We start from the raw sequence: 20,330 nt of genomic DNA, 5'->3' as shown, positions 1-20,330 counted from the left end.
CGTTTTTCAGGTATTTTGTTCCCTTTAAGTGCAAAAGGAAACATTGGAATCAATATGTTTCTCTTTTTTAACTATCTGTCAAAAAACGTATTCTTCACGGTCAATGAACTTCCCCAAAGCGTCTGTCTCTGACACCCTGTTCCCAGGTTCAAGACGGTGGAAATTTATCTTTCTTTACTCTCTCTCCTGCAGGTTTAAACAGTCTAAGATTTCCCCCCTCTTCTCCTGCTTCCAAGGGGGGTTTGGTAGTTTTAACTGATGGAAATTTAGTCCTTTACAAACGACTTTCCAGACTTTAGCTTGCAATGTCTTTGCTTCAATCTATTTACAAAAGCGGAAGGCGGACTTCCTGTTTAGACCTTCCCACTTCGGTGCCAAATTAAGATGTTTCATAATCCAATTTTCCGTTCTACTCACGGGTAGTTGTTTAAAGTCCAATTGTCCACAGGAAAAAGTCAGCGCTCTCCGGCAACAGCAATGCGGCTTCACTCCGTGAAAAGAGCAGTCAATTCGAAGCACCGCGCCGCTCACCCCACGTCGCTCCGGATCCCCGAAACCGGGTTTCCCCGCAAGTAGGGGAGGCGCTAAAGGTGCCGGCCGAATCCCACGTCCACAGGCTTCTCCCGCCTGTGGTTTTTAGTGGGTCTCCGCCTCGCCGTGGCGGTCCAGACCCTAGTTTCACGAAGCGGATTCCTCCCGGTCAGAGGAAATCCGCCATTGCCGGAGGCGCTAACCCAGCAGCATTGCCAGCAACAGCAACAGTCCCTTCGCCCCCCCCTCCCGTGGGGGCTCCCAGCTCCTCCCAGCTGTGTATTGGCTCTCAAGAATGTGGCCGGTGCCATCTTGCCTCTCCCTTTCGGATGCAGCCACTTCTCGGCCCTTGCTTCCCACCCCAGCTCCACAAGCTTCTCGGAGTGCTAGCCAAGCGGCCTCTGGCCTTTTTGCACCCAGGACAACTGGCACCAGCTGAGCATCCACATTTTCTGCCAAAAAAGCAAGCACACGCTTCTCAACTTCACTTTGCTCTGCAGCCCTCTTAGCCTCTGCTTTCCCAGCTGCATTCTGTGGGGGCTGTACTACGTCCCAAAGCTGCTCCCCCACCAGCAAAAGCTCCACTGCAGCCAATTTTGGCTGTTCAGTTTCTGACATGGCAGTTTAAACTCAAAGCCATGTGCATGGGGCTGAGCCATTGTCTCCCTTCCCATCTGTTGGCCTTTCCAAAAGTACTCACTCTGCAGCCAAACTGGGCACTCCGGACGACGTGGCTCCCAGCTCCCACTCCGTCAGCCTCCTCCGATCTGCCCTCTGCTCTCTTTGAAGCCTTGGCAGTCGATCAAGCCGACGTTCTGCCTTTTAAAGTCTTCCAAGCCCTTTCTCACACGCTTCGCGTTGATCCATAACCTTGTTCGGTAGGTTTATTGCTTTATTGTTCGGCGCCCAGCCACGCTTCCCCTGGGAGCCTCTGTAGCTTCTGTTTACGCAGTGTGGCTATCGAGCGGTCGTAAAGCAATTAGCAGAATTACGCAGCAGCGTGTGTCGAAAGAAGCAGCGTGTGTCGAAACAAGTCCCACACGTTTCTTCTGTCCTAATATCCCTTTATTTGCCCAAAAGTAGTGTGTTTACAATCAATAACAGCCATCAGATTCAAGCTGCATTTTCTCTGCGTCCTTCTCTCTCAGTGCAGCGGCTGAACTGAGTGCTTTCGATTTCCACTCAGCTCACAGCATTCCAAGCTGCTTTCATCACGTCCTGGGGTACTTCCCTTGTACGCGCCTCCTCTCAGGCTTGAGGCACAGAAGGTTAACCCTTCACTACACCCAACATAGTCTACTTGAGATTCCTGCATTGCCCCAGGGGGTTGGCTTGATGACCCTCAGGGGTCCCTTCCAGCTCCATTCTTCTCTGGTGCAGGCTTGTGCAGAGTACAAGTTGGGTGCAAGGGGTGCAGCCCATCTTATGCACCGCCAGCTCGGGAAGAAGTCCCACTGATCCTGATGAGACTCGCAGGCAAGTAGATTGCTGCTGAACAGGCCTGCTGTTGAAATCAATGTTTTCCTTTTCAGAGCATGGTGAAATCCCCATGACTAAAACCTCCCCTTCCATAGTTTCTGTCAGGAGTTCAGCCTACACTCGAGTAGCACCCTGGCAGAGACACGTGCCCGACTGGCATGTTCCCTCCCTCCTGGTCGATCGTTTGGGAGCTTCATAAGCTTGCTTCAGCCCGAACATCACAGCGACCGATGCCAAGCGACACCGGCACACTTAGGGATCCGCAGAGTTTGTGGATCATGCGTGACAGACCTCAGCAACTCAGCATTTTGGCTAATCGACTTTATTTACATGTAAACACACACACGGAGCACTGCAACATGGCTCCCTCTCTCTCTAGCATCAGACAGCAAAGAGAAAAAGAACAAAGAACAATAGTCCCACTTCATGGAACACAGGAACACAAACATCCTGTCGCCGTCACTTCCCACTCTGTGGAGTCAAAACATAGACAACAATCCCATGACTGCAATCATGGAGCTGGAATTCTAACCGTTTCAAGCGCTACCACAGGTTCCGCAGAATATCTGTACTGCATGGTTTAGTGTGGCAGCACCTGCCCTTTGGAACTCCCCGCCTCTTGCAACAAAGCACGTGCCTTTGCTAGACGCTTTTCAGGCACCTGCTAAAAGCATTCTTGTTGAGGCAAGCATACCTAGAAGCTTAGGAAGTTGAAGTAATTTTCATCTCTTTTAATATTTTAGCTTTTGTATGTTTTAAAGTAGGATTGTTAATTTTTCTTGATTTTACTGCTGTGGTGGTTTTTTTGTTTTTTGTTTTGGTAAACCACGTTGCAGGCTTTTTAAAATAAATATTATTAAATAAAGAAGCAATACATAGAACTAATAATAGAAATATATAGGAAAATATATCCCCCCCCCATTTTCTTTATTTTCCCTTCTCCTCCTCCTGCTGCTGCTCCTCCTCCTGCTGCTCCTCCTCCTCCTCGTGTTCCTCACCTGAAGGAAAAGCCAAAGAACCACCATTAACATTGGTGCCTGGTATGTGCAACCATATGCTGTATTTTTATTCTTTTTGGCAAGAAAATGGGCACACAAGGAGGCAGCAAACCTTTGTGCCCTTCAGAGGCACATGCGCAGTCTGCTACTGGTCTCTGGTCTCCTGCGCATGGGGTGGGGGTGGGGGGGAGGCCACCCCTTCCACGCAGCGAAGGCGACCCTGGCATGGCTACCAGCTGCCCACAAAGGCGCACTGAACTGGGCTCCAGACTGTGGTGGGACTCCCCTAACCTCAGCCAACATGGCCAGTGCTCATCAGGGATGATGGGTCTTGAAACCCATTGGGAGGGAGGGCCATGTGAAGACAGGATTCTCAAAAATACCTCTGGCTTGCGTCTCCTGGAGTGTTGCTGGCAACGCCTGGAGTTTCTCTTCAAGCTCCTGGAGCTTCACACGGAATACTTGAGCTTCCTTAAATACTGTTTCAGCTGCATGCCACACCTCAGCCAAAATCACTGCTTTAACTCAGAAAAAGAAGGGAGCATCTGTGCATGTCATTCCGGTCAAGTTGCACCAAAGTGGGACTTGTTCATCTGAGCTCCACAGGCTGGTTTTTTTAATTGTTTGACTGGGGTTGTTTGTTGGTTTTTCTTTAATTTTGGGCAAGGCCTTTTTATGTGCCCTTTCAATCCCCAAGAGCCAGCACTGTAAATCAGTTTTAAGGGAGTCTTACAACCACAGCTGCCGCCACCCCCCAACACCATCAGCAGTTACACATACAGGCTTTTACAACTTATTTAATATCTTTTTAAAAAAGTTAACCTTGTAATTCCTAAATCATTTTAAACACTTTGAAAAACTTTCTAAAATTCTGCTTTTTAACATTTATGTAAATGATGTAATAAAGGAACCCAAATGGCCAGATATTTCCCTGTTTCAGTTTTATCCCATAATGTATCCATTTTGCTACATGGCAACGATACGGTGTTGTTAGCACAAACGCAAGTGGCTATGAGGCGATTATTAAAGAACTTTGGGAGACTGTGTCGTAACAAAGATTTGAATACAAATTATTCCAAGACAAAAGCCGTAGTATTGGGGGCACAGCCCAGGAAGCAGAAATGGCTCCTAAATGGACAAGCCATTGAACAAGCCAGGCATTTCAACTACAGTGGTACCTCTGGTTGCGAACGGGATCCGTTCCGGAGCCCCGTTCGCATCATGAGCAGAATGCAACCCACGTCTGCGCCTGTGTGGGTCGCGATTTGCCGCTTCTGTGGATGCATGTGACGTCATTCTGAGAGTCTGCTCATGCGCGAGCAGCGAAACCTGGAAGTAACCCGCTCCGTTACTTCCGGGTCACCGCGGGACGCAATTCTCAAAAATACCTCTTGTTTGCGGCTCCTGGAGTATTGCAGGGAATGGCTGGAGGGTTTCTACAAGCTCCTGGACCTTCATATCCAATGCTTGATCATCCTTAAGTACTGTTTCCGCCCCCGTCTTCGGGCTATTGGGCGCCTTCTTCAGTATTTCAACATCCTGGAGAGAACAGACACTTCCTGCTAGACATTTACTGCAGACATTTGCAGAAGGCACAGAGGCACTGGTTGAAGAAGTTGGGAATGAGCAGACAGTGCTATTGCTGAGAAGGAGCTCCACCCCAGGGTGCTAAAGAGCTCTTTCCCTAGCCTGCAGGTGCCAGAAGGCCAAGCGCTGGTGTTGCAGTGGTGGTACTTCAGAGGAGTAGGAGAAAAGGCTGCTCTGGATTCTGGCTATATAAATGGCCTTGCCTAAAGCTGTGGATTGTGCTCTGCATTAGCAGAGAGGCTCTACTTAGTTGCAAATGAAGCACATTTCAGTTATGATAGAAACCGGTGTTTCCATGCAGGCTTGTTCAGGAACTCTGTGAACTAGACAGCCGCTGTTTTAAACTGGCCCTTTTTCTGGCAGGTTAAACGAATAAAGTTGACTTGATTCACTTCATCCACCAACTACCCTTCTAAGCAACCAGAGCAATTACAAATAAAAGGCTCTCCAACCGTGCGCTATCCCTATCTGCAAGCAAGCTCTCCCACAAAGTGGGGGGGGGACAGGGGATCCCCTCTGCTGTGCTTTACCTCACAACCCCAAAGACAAGCCGTCCAGCTGGAGAAAAGGGGGGAGGGGTGTACGCCACAGAAACGGCCAAGAACGCAATGAGGCGTTAAAGCAGACATACCTTCCTCTGGGTGTGCTCTCTCGGGTCGGGCTGTCCCTCTCCTCAGCGGCGGCGGCTGCAGCAAGGTCGGGTCACCCCCCCCAGCCAGCGGATTGGCTGGCTGGATTGTTCCCGAATTTAATTAATGTCCCCGGATGTAGTCGGGACCTCCGATGCTGCTTGCAGCCATGGCGTCAGCCATGTTGCAGCGCAGGAAGTCCCCAGGCGTAAATCTGGGGACATTCCGGGGACAAATTTCTGCCGGGGACAGATTGCTGAATCCGGGGACTGTCCCTGGCAACCGGGGACGCCTGGTAAGCCTCCTTCTGGCCTTACCTGAGCAGCAAGTGCAGCTTGTCCTGGATCACCGTGGATCCCTTCAGCTGCCATCAAGCTCCCAGGTGTGGATCTGTTGTCCTGACCTGATTTTTAAATAGAATTCCATTAGCCTTTACATTTTTAACTTTTGACTCTTTCTTTTCCTTCTCTTTTCTGAACAAACTATTTCCAGTAGGATTTTTTTGTGTGTTTTCTTTTTCTTTCTTTCTTCTTTTTCTCTCTATCTCTTTTCTCTCTTCCTTATCTTTTCTTTTCCATCTTGTCTTGTGTCTCACACTATAACTTGAACCACCACAGTGACTTTTGATTTTTAAATAGAATTCCATTAGCCTTTACATTTTTAACTTTTGACTCTTATCTGCAAACTCGCAGCCCCACCTCCCCACCTTAACACTGGGAGGGCCATGTCCCCGGAATTTGTGAAGACAGGATTCTCAAAAATACCTCTGGCTTGTGGCTCCTGGAGTGTTGCTGGCAACGCCTGGAGTTTCTCTTCAAGTTCCTGGAGATTCACACCGAATGCCTGAGTTTCCTGAAATACTGTTTCAGAGACTTCCGGAGGCGGCGCCAACAGCAATGGCAGTCTCCTTCTAATCCGGAGGGAGAAGCTCCGCAGAACCTGGGGTCTTACCGCTACGGCGCAGCGGGGAGCCGTTCAAAAACCGCAGGCGGGGGAAGCCTGCGGCCGTGGGACTCGGCGGGCACCAGAAGCGCCCCCCAAGTAGCAAAGGGACCCCGTGAGGGGCTCCGGAGTGGAACGGGGGTGGCGCGGCACTGAGAGTCGATCGCTACTTTCGTGGAGTGAAGCCGCGCAGCTGTTGCCGGAGAGCGCTGACCTTTTCTCCTCTGACAATTCGGCTGTCAAACAACAACCCGTGAGTAGGTCAAGAATTAAGATCGAAAAATTAAGGGAAATTAACTTAAAATTTGGAACTGAAGTGGGAAGGCGCAAAGAGGAAGTCCGCCTTCCCGTTTGTAAAAAGATCAAAGCAAAGAACGTCCAAAGCCAAATACCGGGCGAGGAGCACTAGGAAAAAAGACTTATTAGACGTCAAGTTTAAGGAACCCCCTCCCTGAACTGAAAGAAAGGGAGGGGAGAAGGGACAGCACTTCTGGTGACTATTTCAAAACATAAGAGAGAAAGGGGAGACATAAGACCACCCCTTAATCCCTGGGAACAGACTGCCTAGACTGAAACAGATTGGCTACATCGAGAACAGCACTCTTTATGAACAATGTAACTAGTTGATGGTTAACTCTGCAAATAGATATCTTGAAACTGTTAAAACTGCTACCTCTCCTGCTGAAGGGGGCTTTTGAAAACTTAGTAAGACATTTTGTTGCAGCATTACTGACTGTTACTGTGTCCACCTAGAGGTTTATTGAAAAAGTTACAACTGGCTGGGGAATTTCCCACTTAGAACCAGCCTGGGAAAGTCTCATAGCAAGGCTGTGGGAGTGACCTTGACTGTCAGATAAAGTGCCATGGATGAAAAGTTAACAAAACAGGAGGACAACGAGATCAGGCAAGGTTAGACACCAACAGCCCAGTACAACACTGCATCAACGCAGGGCATCCACATCTGGCCCTCCTGTATCACAAGGGGAAGACCCAGTGCAAGCTGGGCCAAAAGGGATGACAGAAGAAGGTTTCACCTCTGTTTTAAGTAAGATTTATGAGACTTTGGATAAAGTAAGTAAACAAGTTGCTGAGGCAACAAATAAAATTGACCAAAATACCACAAGTATTAACGATTTGGGCCAGAAAGTGAAATCAAATACAGACTCTATCGAAAAATTATTGCAACAGTCTGCATCGAATCAAAAGACGGCACAGGAAGCAAAAGAAAAAGCAGTGGCTGTAGAAGAAAAGATAATACCGATAAGTAAACAGCTGGGGGACCATCAGGTACGGCTTGGGGCTCACCAGAACCTTCTGTCTATGATTGAATTGAAGGAGAAACAGACCAATTTGAGGGTCAGAGCGGTGCCTGAACTTGAGAAAGATAGTTTGAGAGACTTTTTGACACAGGAATTTGCGGATTTTTGGAAATTGGATGACAAGCAAGACTTCAAAATAACAAACGCCTTTAGACTTGGAAGAGGAGGGAGAAAGAATAGGGTGAGAGACTGTTTGATTACCCTTCGATCCAAAGAGGAGCGAGATAAAATATTAAGCCTGCACTACCAGAATACTCTGATAATACACGACTCAAAAGTGGAAATATTCAAGGACATTCCGAAATATCTTTTGGATCTTAGGTCTAACTACGGAGACTTGGTGACTTTACTGAGAGGAAACAGAACTATCTTTAGGTGGGAATTCCCTCAAGGCCTATCTTTTAGCTTTAAAGGTAAGAAGTTTAAAATAAGATCTGTGGAGGAGAAAGAAAATTTTTTGAGAGACCACGAATAAGATTTGCAAAAAGGTGTAGAAGGAGAGCCAGTTGCCTTACCACCAGGAATACTAGACAAAGTACCACCACTTTTGGGAGTGGACAAGACAAAGAAAGTAATACCACCGTCAGAAGAAGAGGAATTACTGGGAGCAGTTGGAGGAGAGCAGTTGGACTTAATTTGTTTACAGGAAACACATGTGACAAGGCTACACAGGAAAATATTGATTAACAAGAGGTTGGGCCAAGAATTTATTTCGTCGGACAAAGTTAAAAAGCGAGGAGTGGTCATCTATGCAAAAGAGAGCTTGTCGCTGAAATTTGTTTTCAAAGATGATCAAGGAAGATTTATTGCAATTGAAATCCAAACACAAGGAGAAAAATTTCTGATAGTAGGTGTATACGCACCGAATGAGGGGAAATCTACATTTTACAAGAAGTTGCATGAGACTCTATTGGACTATATGGATGTCAGGGAACTGCCATCGGAGGGACAGGTGGTGGAAGGGCTCACGGAGGCTGGGAGAGACCCAGCAGCTGAAGCAGGAACCAGCAGGGGGAGAGGTGGGTCTCTGAGGGAAAGCGAGCAAGAGGGAGGGCTCAGGGACACGTCCAGCGAGAACAGTGGGGAGGTTTCTGGACCTCCCATAGGGAGACCCACTCCTTGCCGGAAACTGTCACGCCGCGAGTCCAGAAGACGTGTTTCCGTTAAGGAGCTTTTATGTTGGAAGCGATTCCGAAAGCAACCACTGTCGGAATCTGCCAGTGACTAGAGGAGCCATGTCTGAGGGGCTCCGTCACAGACAGAGGTTTGTGGACTTGAACAAACTCTGAGGGACTACGATTTTACGCACAAGCAGCTCATCATCCCTTCACAGCATTCCGACAGTCTCTGTAAGCTGTTTGTGCAGGAGAAGGCATCATGAGCGACCCAGCCGGAACCGGAGAAGCAGGAGCGGGGGCAAGTCCAAGCCTGGAAGAAAGGTACCGGGTGTTGGAGGTCCAGCTAGCGCTGCAGACGGCGAGGCTTGAGGAGGGAAGGGCTCAGGATGCAGACAAAAAGGGGAAAGCAACCCAGCTCACCAGAAAGGTACCAGGATTGGTGCAGAAGTTTGGGGGGGAGCCCAAGGACTATCATGCCTTTCGGACAGAGATGCAATGTGCCCTCAATCTGCAGTTTGATGAATTCCCTGACGAGGAATCGCGAGTGGCTTTCGTGATTGGGCATCTTGAAAAGGGGGCGAGAGACTGGGTTAGACCCCTGATGGCAACGAATAATGACGTCCTAAAGGACACAATTAAGTTCTTTCGTGCAATGGATCTCATGTTTTCCAGCGATATTGAGCAGGGAGTGGTGCGCAGACAGCTAATGGCTTGCAAACAGGGGAGCCGATCGGTCCGTGAGTACTGGACTGAGTTTACCATGCTGGTTCACAGATTGGGGTGGGACTTATCGGCGGAACCCATTCAAATGCTATTTGAAGAAGGTCTTGCTTCGGCTGTGAAAGACGAACTTTCCCGGGGGCCCAGGGCGGATTCTATGGACCAGCTGACCAAATCTGCGCTGACCATAGGAGCGCGCCAGGAGGCGAGAGCCTTGGAGAGGCGGGAAGGGAAGGGGGAACGTTGGAAGGAGTTCCGCATTCCAGACATTCCAGAGCCAACTTTCCCGCCGTCAGAGCCGATGGAAATCGGAACAGCGCGCGCACGCGCAGTTTCAAAGCCCAGTGAGGGGGGAAAGAAGGAGGGAAAAGGCGCCCGGAAATGCTATCTCTGCCAACAGCCAGGTCACTTTGCCAGAGTCTGCCCCCAGAGGAAGGAATGGCAAGGGATGGTGGGAGCTGTTGAGGGAAGAGAGGAAGAAATACCGGAGCAAGTAAAAGCCAACGCCTGGCTGCCACCGTCGGGGCACAGCAGCCAGGCCAAAGAGCAGTGAAAGTGCCCACGCCAGAACCTCCTAAACCTGCCCTAGTGATAGAAGTGTCGCTAGAGCTGCAAAACGGACACCCTCTAAAGATAAAGGCGCTGTTGGACTCAGGCAGCTCCTGCAATTTCATGAGCAAAGAGTTTGCAGCTGAACACCAGATACAGACGATCCCTTTAAGCAACCCCCTGCAGGTGACCACGATCGATGGCAGGGAGCTGTTGGGAGGAGAAGTCAGCTTGCAGACCGTCCCAATGATAATGAAGGTGGCAAGGCACACCGAACGGATAGCGTTTAATGTGGCCACCTTGGGAGGGGCTCCCATTATTTTGGGGATGAGCTGGCTAGCGTTACATGATCCGCTGGTGGGCTGGCATCAGAGAGTGGTTTCCTTTGGTTCAGCGCATTGCTTAGAACACTGCAAAGAGGGAAAGGGTTCAGCAGGGGCCCAAGCCACCCTAGCAGGGACGGAAGTAACAGAGAAAGTGAAGGTGCCACGACAATACGCAGATCTCAGCGACGTTTTCAGCGAAAGGGAAGCTGACCAACTACCCCCACATAGACCCTTTGACTGTCAAATCAATTTACTCCCTGGGGCACAGCTCCCTGTAGGCAAGCTGTACGCCATGTCAGACAGAGAGATGCAGGAGCTAAGGGAGTTCATTGACAAGAACCTGAAGAGAGGTTTCATCAGAGAGTCCAGAGCGGTGGGAGGCAGCCCAGTGTTTTTTGTGGATAAAAAGCACACGGACAAGCCGAGACTTGTATGCGATTTCCGGCGGTTAAATGCAGTGACAGAACCAGTCGCTTTCCCTATGCCCAGGATTGATGATATTTTGACCAGGGTGCGGAAGGGAAAGATTTTTACAAAGCTGGACCTAAGGGGGGCGTACAACCTGATACGTATAAGGAAGGGGGATGAATGGAAAACCACCATGTTCACCCCTTTGGGGGCATTTGAATATTTAGTTATGCCCTTCGGCCTACAAGCAGGCTCTGCGTGCTTTCAATCGTTTATGAACCACGTACTGGGGCCTTTGCTTTACAAGAATTGTGTGGCCTTCCTAGATGACGTGTTGGTGTATTCTGAGAATGAGGAGCAGCATGTGAGAGACGTCAGAGAAGTGTTGAGCAGGCTGCAAGCCAACAGGCTGTGGGTGAAACTGGAGAAGTGTCAGTTTCATACCAAGGAGGTGGAATTCCTGGGGTACCTCCTGTCAGACAAGGGATTGGCCATGGATCCCGGCAAGGTCCAGGCAGTGCTGGAATGGAAAACACCCAAAACAAAGAAGGATGTGCAGAGGTTCCTAGGGTTTGGGAACTTCTATCGTAAGTTCATCCGAAACTTTGCCCACCTGACGGCGCCCATTACGGACTGTCTCAGCAGTAAGAAGAAATTCGTTTGGACTGAGGAGGCGGAGCAAGCATTTGAGGAACTAAAAAGGGCCTTCGCCTCTGAAGAACAGCTCCTGCATGTGGATTTACAAAAACCGATGAGAGTAGAAACTGACGCATCAGACAGAGCTATAGGGGCGGTGCTTCTGCAGCCAGGGAAGGAGGAGTCAGAGTGGAGACCGTGTGCCTTTTTTTGCGAAAGCTGAACAAATCCGAGAGGAACTACACGGTGTACGACCGAGAACTACTCGCCATTCATGAGGCTTTCCGGAGATGGAGGCACCTGCTAATTGGCGCACAACATAAGGTGCAAGTGTGCACTGACCACAAGAACCTAGAGTATTGGAGAACGGCACGAGTGCTCAACCAACGGCAAGTGAGATGGCCCCAGGAGTTCTCCAAATTTAACTTTGAGATTTGTTACGTGCCAGGCCCAGAGAACATTAGGGCGGACGCTCTCTCACGCAAACCTGAATATTTGGAGGGGGAGGGAGCACCCGAAGAGAGACATGTCATTCCAGAGGACCGCTGGGTGTGTGGGGCGGCATTGGTGGGGCAAAGAGAACTGGTAGAGGGAACGGAGAATGATGAATACGCCCAGGACAAACTCAGGGGTCTCAGGAGGGAGGGAGATAAACCCGGAGGTTTTGAGGAGAGAAACGGGGCGTTGTATTACAAGGGAGCGTTGTATATACCTGAAGGAGAGTTGAGGGGGAAGGTACTCAAGCAGCTGCACGATAGCCCCACCGTGGGGCATTTTGGGCAACACAAAACCATGTGGCTGGTTACCAGGGAATTTTGGTGGCCCAAGGTCAGGGAAGATGTGCGGGAGTATGTGAGAGGTTGTGACCAATGCCAGCGAGCCAAAGGGGAGAGGCGGGCGCCGGCGGGGTTATTAGAACCGCTACCCACACCTGAAAGACCATGGGAAGCAGTGTCCATAGATTTCATGACTGATCTGCCAAGGTCCAGAGGGAAAACAGCCATCATGGTTGTGGTAGACCTGTTAACCAAAATGGGCCACTTTATAGCCTGCTCACATGCTGTCACGGCAGAAGAAACAGCGAAATTGTTTGTAGAAAATGTGTTTAGGTTGCATGGCGCCCCCTTGAGGGTGGTTTCAGACCGAGGGAAACAATTTACTTCCAGGTTCTGGAGGAAGCTCATGAGCTTACTGCATGTAGAGGTCAATTTTTCGACTGCCCGGCATCCTGAAACCAACGGGCAGGCGGAAAGAGCCAATGGCACCCTCCAGCAATATCTGAGGTGTTATGTCAATGACAGAGAGAATGATTGGGTGGAGAAGCTGGCGTTGGCGGAATTTGCCTACAACAATGCGGAGAACGTGTCCACAGGGATGAGCCCCTTTTTGGCTAATTACGGGTGCCATCCCAGGGCTTTCCCAGGGGGGGAAGGGGAGAGATGGAGCGTCCCGGCTGCCGAACAGTTCGTAGAAGAAATGGAAGTGATCCATCGTCAGCTCCAACTTAACTTAGACAGGGCCAAGGAGGAGTATAAGAGGCAGGCAGACAAAAACAGGAGGGAAGGTGAAACCATTAGGGTGGGGGACCAGGTGTGGCTGTCAACCCAAGGGTTACCATTCAAAGGGGGTTGTAAGAAGTTAAGACCCAAAAGATTGGGCCCATTTGAAGTCACGCAACAGGTCAACCCAGTGGCTTTCAGACTCCGGTTACCGAACCACATGAAGCTGCATCCAGTTTTCCACAGGTCGTTGCTGTCACCGTCTAAAGGGGACAGAGAAGGGAGGTTCACTCGGGGACCAGCAATGGAGGAAAGGGAACACAGCAACCATGTGGCGGAGATCCTCGATTCCAGGTGGAAGGGAGATCAAGTGCAGTATTTGGTAATGTGGGAAGGGGAACCGGAGTCGGAAAACACCTGGGTCATGGCAGAGGATGTCAATGACGAGGTCTTAATAGAAACTTTTCATCAGAGGTTCCCACGTAAACCTCAGCCTGTAGCGAGGTTCCGGAGGGAATACTTTGCTACCACAGATGATGAAGAGGAGTTGGAGGGGTTCACAGATTCCGAGGAGGAGGAGGATTCAGCGACCCGGAACGGCGACCGATGGACGGAAATGTTCGAGACATCTGAAGATGAAGAGGATTCTTTTCGGGGTTTTACCTCCTCACCGCCCAGAGGAGAGGGAACGGGAGGGGGTGACGGGGGTCCTGGAGGGGAGGTGGATGTCAGGGAACTGCCATTGGAGGGACAGGTGGTGGAAGGGCTCACGGAGGCTGGGAGAGACCCAGCAGCTGAAGCAGGAACCAGCAGGGGGAGAGGTGGGTCTCTGAGGGAAAGCGAGCAAGAGGGAGGGCTCAGGGACACGTCCAACAAGAACAGTGGGGAGGTTTCTGGACCTCCCATAGGGAGACCCACTCCTCGCCGGAAACTGTCACGCCGCGAGTCCAGAAGACGTGTTTCCGTTAAGGAGCTTTTATGTTGGAAGCGATTCCGAAAGCAACCACTGTCGGAATCTGCCAGTGACTAGAGGAGCCATGTCTGAGGGGCTCCGTCACAGACAGAGGTTTGTGGACTTGAACAAACTCTGAGGGACTATGATTTTACGCACAAGCAGCTCATCATCCCTTCACAATGGACTACAATATTGTTTTGATGGGAGATATGAACGGGGTGGTATCTACAAATATGGACAAGTCGCAGAGACAGGTAGTTACTAAAGATGGTAGACTACCAAAAACCTTTTTTTAACTGACTGACAATATGGATCTGATTGACATTTGGAGGTCCAGGAACCCCTTGGGTAGAGAGGGAACCTTCTTCTCTGAAGCCCAAAAGACATGGACAAGAATTGACCAAATCTGGATAACTAGAGGACTGGCACCCAAGATCAGGAAGGTAGAGATCTGCCCTAAGACGTGCTCCGACCATAATGCCGTGAAAATGGAGATGAGACTAACACCAACCGGTTCCTTCAGATGGAGGATGAATGACACTCTGTTTAGAGATCAAGAGGTAACTAAGAAGGCCCCAAAACCCCCGAGAGACTACTTCGAGATAAATTTGAATACCACTGTGGAAAAAAGAGTAATTTGGGATGCAAGTAAAGCAGTTATGAGGGGGTTTCTGATTCAACAGAACTCACTAAAGAAGAGAGCTCAAAATGCAAAAAAAATTAAAAAATTGGATAAAATAAAAGAGGGCGAGAAAAAACTGAGATTGAAACCCAATTCACAAGAGATTCTGAGAGAAATAAAGTTATATCAAGTGCAATACATGAAGATGAGGAATCAGGAAATTGAATGGAAAATCAAACAAATGAGACAAAGGACTTTTGAATCGGCAAATAAATGTGGGAAACTGCTAGCTTGGCAGATGAAGAAAAGACAAAAACTCAATACTATTACCAATTTGGAGGTCGAAGGAAAAAACATCCAGAACCCAGTGGAAATTAGAAAATGCTTTCAGAGGTATTTTAAACAACTATATACACAAGGGCCTCAGAAAGAGTTTGATATAGACCAGTTTTTGAAAACAAATGGATTACAAAAAATCTCGCAAGAAAATAAGACAATGTTGAATTATAAAATTACAGAACAGGAGGTGGAAGGTGCCGTTCAGAATATGCAGTTGGGAAAATCTCCAGGGCCGGACGGCCTAACCTCAAAATACTATAGAACTCTGAAGGACTGGATAATTCAACCATTAAAGGAGGTTTGCAATGAAATTTTGGAGGGGAAAAAAGCACCTGAGTCGTGGAAAGAAGCATATATTACACTTATACCGAAAACTGAGTCTGAAAGACACAACTTAAGAACTACCAACCCATATCCCTGCTAAATGTGGATTACAAAATTTTTGCTGACATTTTGGCTAAGAGGTTAAAAAAGGTATTAAAGGAAGAGATACACAAGGACCAAGCTGGCTTTCTTCCAGGCAGACATTTGTCTGATAACACGAGGAATATAATTAACATTTTGGAGAAGTTGCAAGAGGACATCAATACTAAAGCAGTTTTAATTTTTGTGGACGCCGAGAAAGCTTTTGACAATATTTCTTGGAGATTTCTGAAGAAAAATCTTCAGGGGTGTTAGTATCTTCATCTCACAGGCAGAGGTACCTGGCCTCCCCCGAGGCAATTGAGCGAGATACTGTGCTTACCGTCCGTCTGCGACCTCGGCAGGCTAGGTAAACAAACCCGGCGATTCTTCTCATTAGTCGTGAGAAGAACACACCCTCTGCTTCTCTCTCCCTCCCTGCATTTTCCCAGGGAGGAGAAATGAGACAGACAGGAGTCCTTTCTACATGTTTTATTCCTGTCACTCAACAGTACATAGAAATGTGACTGCACCCTTCAGTCTCCATCAGAAGAGTCACACACTCCTCCCCTGTACTTCCAGCACAGGTCAGATGACACACTGAGCTAACATCCGGTGCTCAGTACAGAGAATAGGCTCCACCTTTTCTCCAACAGTACAGTGAGAAACCACAACATCCTGTTTTGCATTCCAGCCATCTGGAGCTGGCTTTTGCCTTGGTGCTTTTTCCTGACAACCTCCCCCAAAAGCATCAATAGGCAAAACATGATCCAGAGAAGAGAACAAACAGTTGTTATACATATAACAGTCCCCTGTTGTTTCAGTTCCTCCCTTGGAACTCCCCACCACTGGTTTCACCAGTGTACCTCTCTGGTTGTCTGGCTTCCAAGGAATGAGTGCTTCTGCATTACCTTGGCTAGCTACTCTCTGTTGTGTCTTTGTCTCTGACTTAGACACTGCTTTAACCTGCTTTGAGTTGTTAACAATAGCAACACATGCAACAGCTAAGTTAGCAAACTCTTTTGAGTACCTCTTTGGTGGTACACCTTTTGTGACTCTCTCAGACCTGCGTATGAGGTTCTGATCCTCTGTGCTCACTGGTTCAACCTCTGGACTCTGTTGAGAACCAGTAGCAATCAGTGGTTCTTCCTTCACCTGTGAAGGTCTATCCATTGTGTGAGATTTTCTCTCAATGACTGTTACAACTGAACTCTCTGAGCTATCACTGTCATCGTCATCAGTACCACTGAAATCTGTGACATCAGAAAAATCATCATCATCATCTGAATTGTCACCTGTGGGAAATGTCTGTACTACCCGCACTTGCTCTGGAGCACTCTCTAGGAACTTTGTGAGAATCACCTGACCAGATTCAGACAAAATTACTCTGTAGAGACCCTTTTCATATCCCACAAAAATGCCTCTGGCATTCTTTACTCCACCTGGAGCTTCTGTTCTCACATGAGACCCGAAAACCTTAAAATAGGCAACAGAAGGTTTTCTATTGAACAGCTTCTCAAAAGGAGAACATCCCAACTCTGTTGAGACCTTTCTCAGCCACACATGAAGATAGGACGCTAGAGATCCGGCCCAATATTCATGTGGCAAATGTGAACTCAGCAATTGCGCATTCATCCCCTTTTGCAATTCTTTGTTCACCCTAACACAGACACCCCTCTCCACGCTTCTGGCGAGACAGCAACTTTGTGGTCTATCCCTTTTCCATCCAGGAACTTCTGAAACTTCTGTAACAGAAAAACTTGTTTGTCATCTGTGAAAAGACAATCAATGTTAGCATCATGCATACTCTTAACCTTGTCACAAAACTCCTGAAACTTTTCTAAAGTTTCTTGCGGTTTCTCCATCATATAAACCCAAGAATAATTAGTGAAACAATCCACACACAAAAGGTAATATTTTGCACTGCCCCTAGATGGTTCTAGAGGACCAATCACATCAGCATACACCCGCTGAAATGCTCTGTCGACCTTCTTGGTCAGCTTCCTGGTGCTCACACTGGTCACACCTGTAAGAGAGATTTCGTTAGAATCAGAAGAATTACATTTCATGTAATCACTTTGATCAAAAGTCAACAAATACAGTCCATCTTTCTCTTTGGCAGTAAGAAACAGTCCTCCATCTTTGAAGATCTTGCAGCTTTTTTTTTTTTAAATAGTTTTTATTGCATTTTTTCAGACATAGACAGACGAAAGAAGAAAAGAAGAAAACAAAACAAAAAGAAGATAAAAAGAATCATGATCTTTCAACAGCTTATATCAACTTTCTATCGAACTTCCCCGCATCTCCCGCACAATGCATTCTTAACAATAAATTTATCAGCAAATTATAACCTTGTTTCATGTGTTTCTTTTGTACTTTCAATTGCAGTTTAAGTTTAAATCCCTTATTGTCCATTTACTCTGAAAACAAAACATATTATCATTTTTAACATTTAAACTTTGGTTCTTTCAATAATGTTATCCAATTTCATAGATGTTGCACTCTCATTGCTGGGGCTAGCATTTCAAATTATGCATCATTTTATAGTTCATATAACTTATAAAATTTTTGCAAATAGTTCTTAAATTTTTTCCAGTCCTCCTCCATTGCTTCTTCTCCCAGGTCTCGGATTCTGGCAGTCATTTCGGCCAACTCCATGTAGTCAATCAGTTGCGTTTGCCACTCTTCCAGCGTGGGCAAATCTTGAATCTTCCAATATTTGGCAATCAGGATTCTTGCTGCTGTGGTAGCATACATAAAAAACGTTCTATCCTCCTTTAACACCTTTTGGCCGACAATACCCAAGAGGAAGTCCTCCGGTTTTTTAGGGAAGGTGTACTTAAACACCTTTTTTAACTCGTTGTAGATCATTTCCCAGAAGGCCTTCACTCTTGGGCAAGTCCACCAAAGGTGAAAGAATGTTCCTTCAGCCTCCTTGCACTTCCAACATTTGTTATCAGACAAATGGTATATCTTAGCAAGCTTGACTGGGGTCATGTACCACCTGTATATCATTTTCATAATGTTTTCTTTTAAGGCATTGCATGCCGTAAATTTCATACCGGTGGTCCATAACCTTTCCCAGTCTTCAAACATAATGTTGTAACCAATGTCTTGAGCCCACTTTATCATGGCTGATTTAACTGTCTCATCCTGTGTATTCCATTTAAGCAGCAAGTTATACATTCTCGATAATACCTTGGTCTTTGGTTCTAACAACTCTGTCTCAAGTTTCGATTTTTCCACCTGGAATCCTGTTTTTTTGTCCAACTTAACAACCTCGTTAATTTGGGCATAGTGGAACCAATCTTGCACCTTATCCTTTAAATTTTCAAAGCTCCGCAACCTCCAATTGTCACCAATTTTTTCTATTAGTTCCCAATATTTCGGCCAGCCGGCCTCCATATTGGGTTTTTTCCACGCCTTAGCCTCCACTGGTGATAGCCACCTCGGAGTCTTACTTTCAAGTAAGTCTTTGTATTTCATCCAGACCATAAAAATTGCTTTCCTGACAACATGGTTTTTGAACATTCCATGTGTTTTTGCCTTGCCGTACCACAAATACGCATGCCATCCTAACGAATTGTTAAAACCTTCCAGGTCTAGGACATCTGTATTCTCTAATAAAATCCAATCTTTCAACCAGCAGAAGGCTGCCGCCTCGTAGTATAACCTTAAGTCTGGCAGGGCAAACCCCCCTCTTTCTTTTGCGTCAGTTAGTATTTTAAACTTTATTCGGGGCTTTTCGCCCTGCCAGACAAACTTTGAGATATCCCTCTGCCACTTTCCAAAACATTCCACTCTGTCCACGACCTGCAAGGTTTGAAATAAAAACAACATTTTTGGCAAAACATTCATCTTAACAGCAGCAATTCGGCCCAGCAAGGAAAGCTTCAGTCTCGACCAAGTTTCCAAATCTTTCTTAACTTCTGACCAGCATTTCTCATAATTGTCCTTAAACAAATTCAAATTTTTAGGCGTCAAGTTTACCCCCAGGTATTTCACTTTCTTAACCACAGTTAACTCTGTTTCCTTCTGAAACCCCTCTATTTCTAAGGGCGTCAAGTTTTTCCCCAAAACTTTAGTTTTTTGTTTGTTCAACTTAAATCCTGCCACCCGACCAAATTCTTGTATCAGTTCCAGAACTCTTTTTGTACTAGATTCTGGCTCCTGTAATGTTATTACTAAGTCATCTGCAAATGCTTTCAGTTTATATTGTTTCACTCCGACCGTGATCCCCTGTATTTGCCGGTCCCTCCTAATCATGTTCAGCAAAACCTCCAGGACTGATATAAATAATAGGGGGGATAGGGGGCACCCCTGTCGTGTTCCTTTTTCAATGTGGAACTCCTCTGTCACCACATTGTTCACTATCAACTTAGCTTTTTGTTCTGAATAAATTGCTTCTATGCCATTTTCAAACCCTCGTCCCACTCCCATCCCTTCCAAGTTTTTCTTCATAAATTTCCAAGAAATGTTGTCAAAGGCCTTCTCAGCATCAATAAAAATTAACACTGCTTTAGTGTTAATATTTGTTTGTAAAAGTTCCAGGATATCGATAATATTCCTAGTATTGTCAAACAAATGCCTACCAGGAAGAAAGCCTACTTGGTCCTTATGAATTACTTCATTTAAAACCTTTTTCAATCTGCTTGCCAAAATGTCTGCAAATATTTTGTAATCCACATTCAGGAGTGAGATGGGACGGTAGTTCCTAAGTTGAGTCTTTTCAGTTTCCACTTTGGGTATCAATGTGATGAAAGCTTCTTTCCACGTTTCCGGTGCCCTTCCTCCCCCCATAATCTGATTGCAAACCTCCATTAGTGGTAGAGTCAAGTAGTCTTTCAGTGTCTTATAGTACTTGGAGGTAAGCCCATCCGGGCCTGGAGATTTGCCCAGCTGCATATTCTGAATGGCATCCTCAATTTCCTGTTGTGTTATTTTACAGTTCAAGATTGATCTCTTCTCTTGAGATAATTCTGGTAAGCCGTTGAGTTTCAAAAATCGTTCCATCTCAGACACTTCCTCGGGCCCTTGTGTATACAACTTTTTGAAGTATTTCTGGAAACACTTTCTAATTTCACCTGGTTTCTGAATATTTTTCCCTTCCACCTCTAGATTGGTAACGTAGTTAAGTTTCTGTCTTTTTTTCAACTGCCATGCCAGCAGTTTCCCACATTTATTTGCTGACTCAAAGGATCTTTGTCTCATCTGTTTGATTTTCCATTCCACTTCTTGATTTATCAATTTCAAATATTGTGCCTGGTGGTA

The 20,330-nt window shown here is 47.0% G+C and overlaps 1 long non-coding RNA gene across 1 annotated transcript in view; it reads left to right on the top strand.

Moving 5' to 3' along the window:
* The window catches only part of LOC310697728, a 984,178-nt gene that overhangs the window by 143,440 nt on the left and 820,408 nt on the right, over nt 1–20,330 (top strand). The window contains exon 2 of the long non-coding RNA XR_014521169.1: nt 15,534–17,215. This is a non-coding gene — a long non-coding RNA (uncharacterized lncRNA). The remainder of the gene's footprint in view (nt 1–15,533; nt 17,216–20,330) is intronic.

Source organism: Podarcis liolepis (assembly GCF_965112155.1).
Source record: "Podarcis liolepis genome assembly, chromosome: W".
Classification (NCBI taxonomy): Eukaryota; Metazoa; Chordata; class Lepidosauria; order Squamata; family Lacertidae; genus Podarcis; species Podarcis liolepis.
Note: the sequence above shows the minus strand (reverse complement) of the source record. Positions and strands in the feature narration are given on the sequence as shown.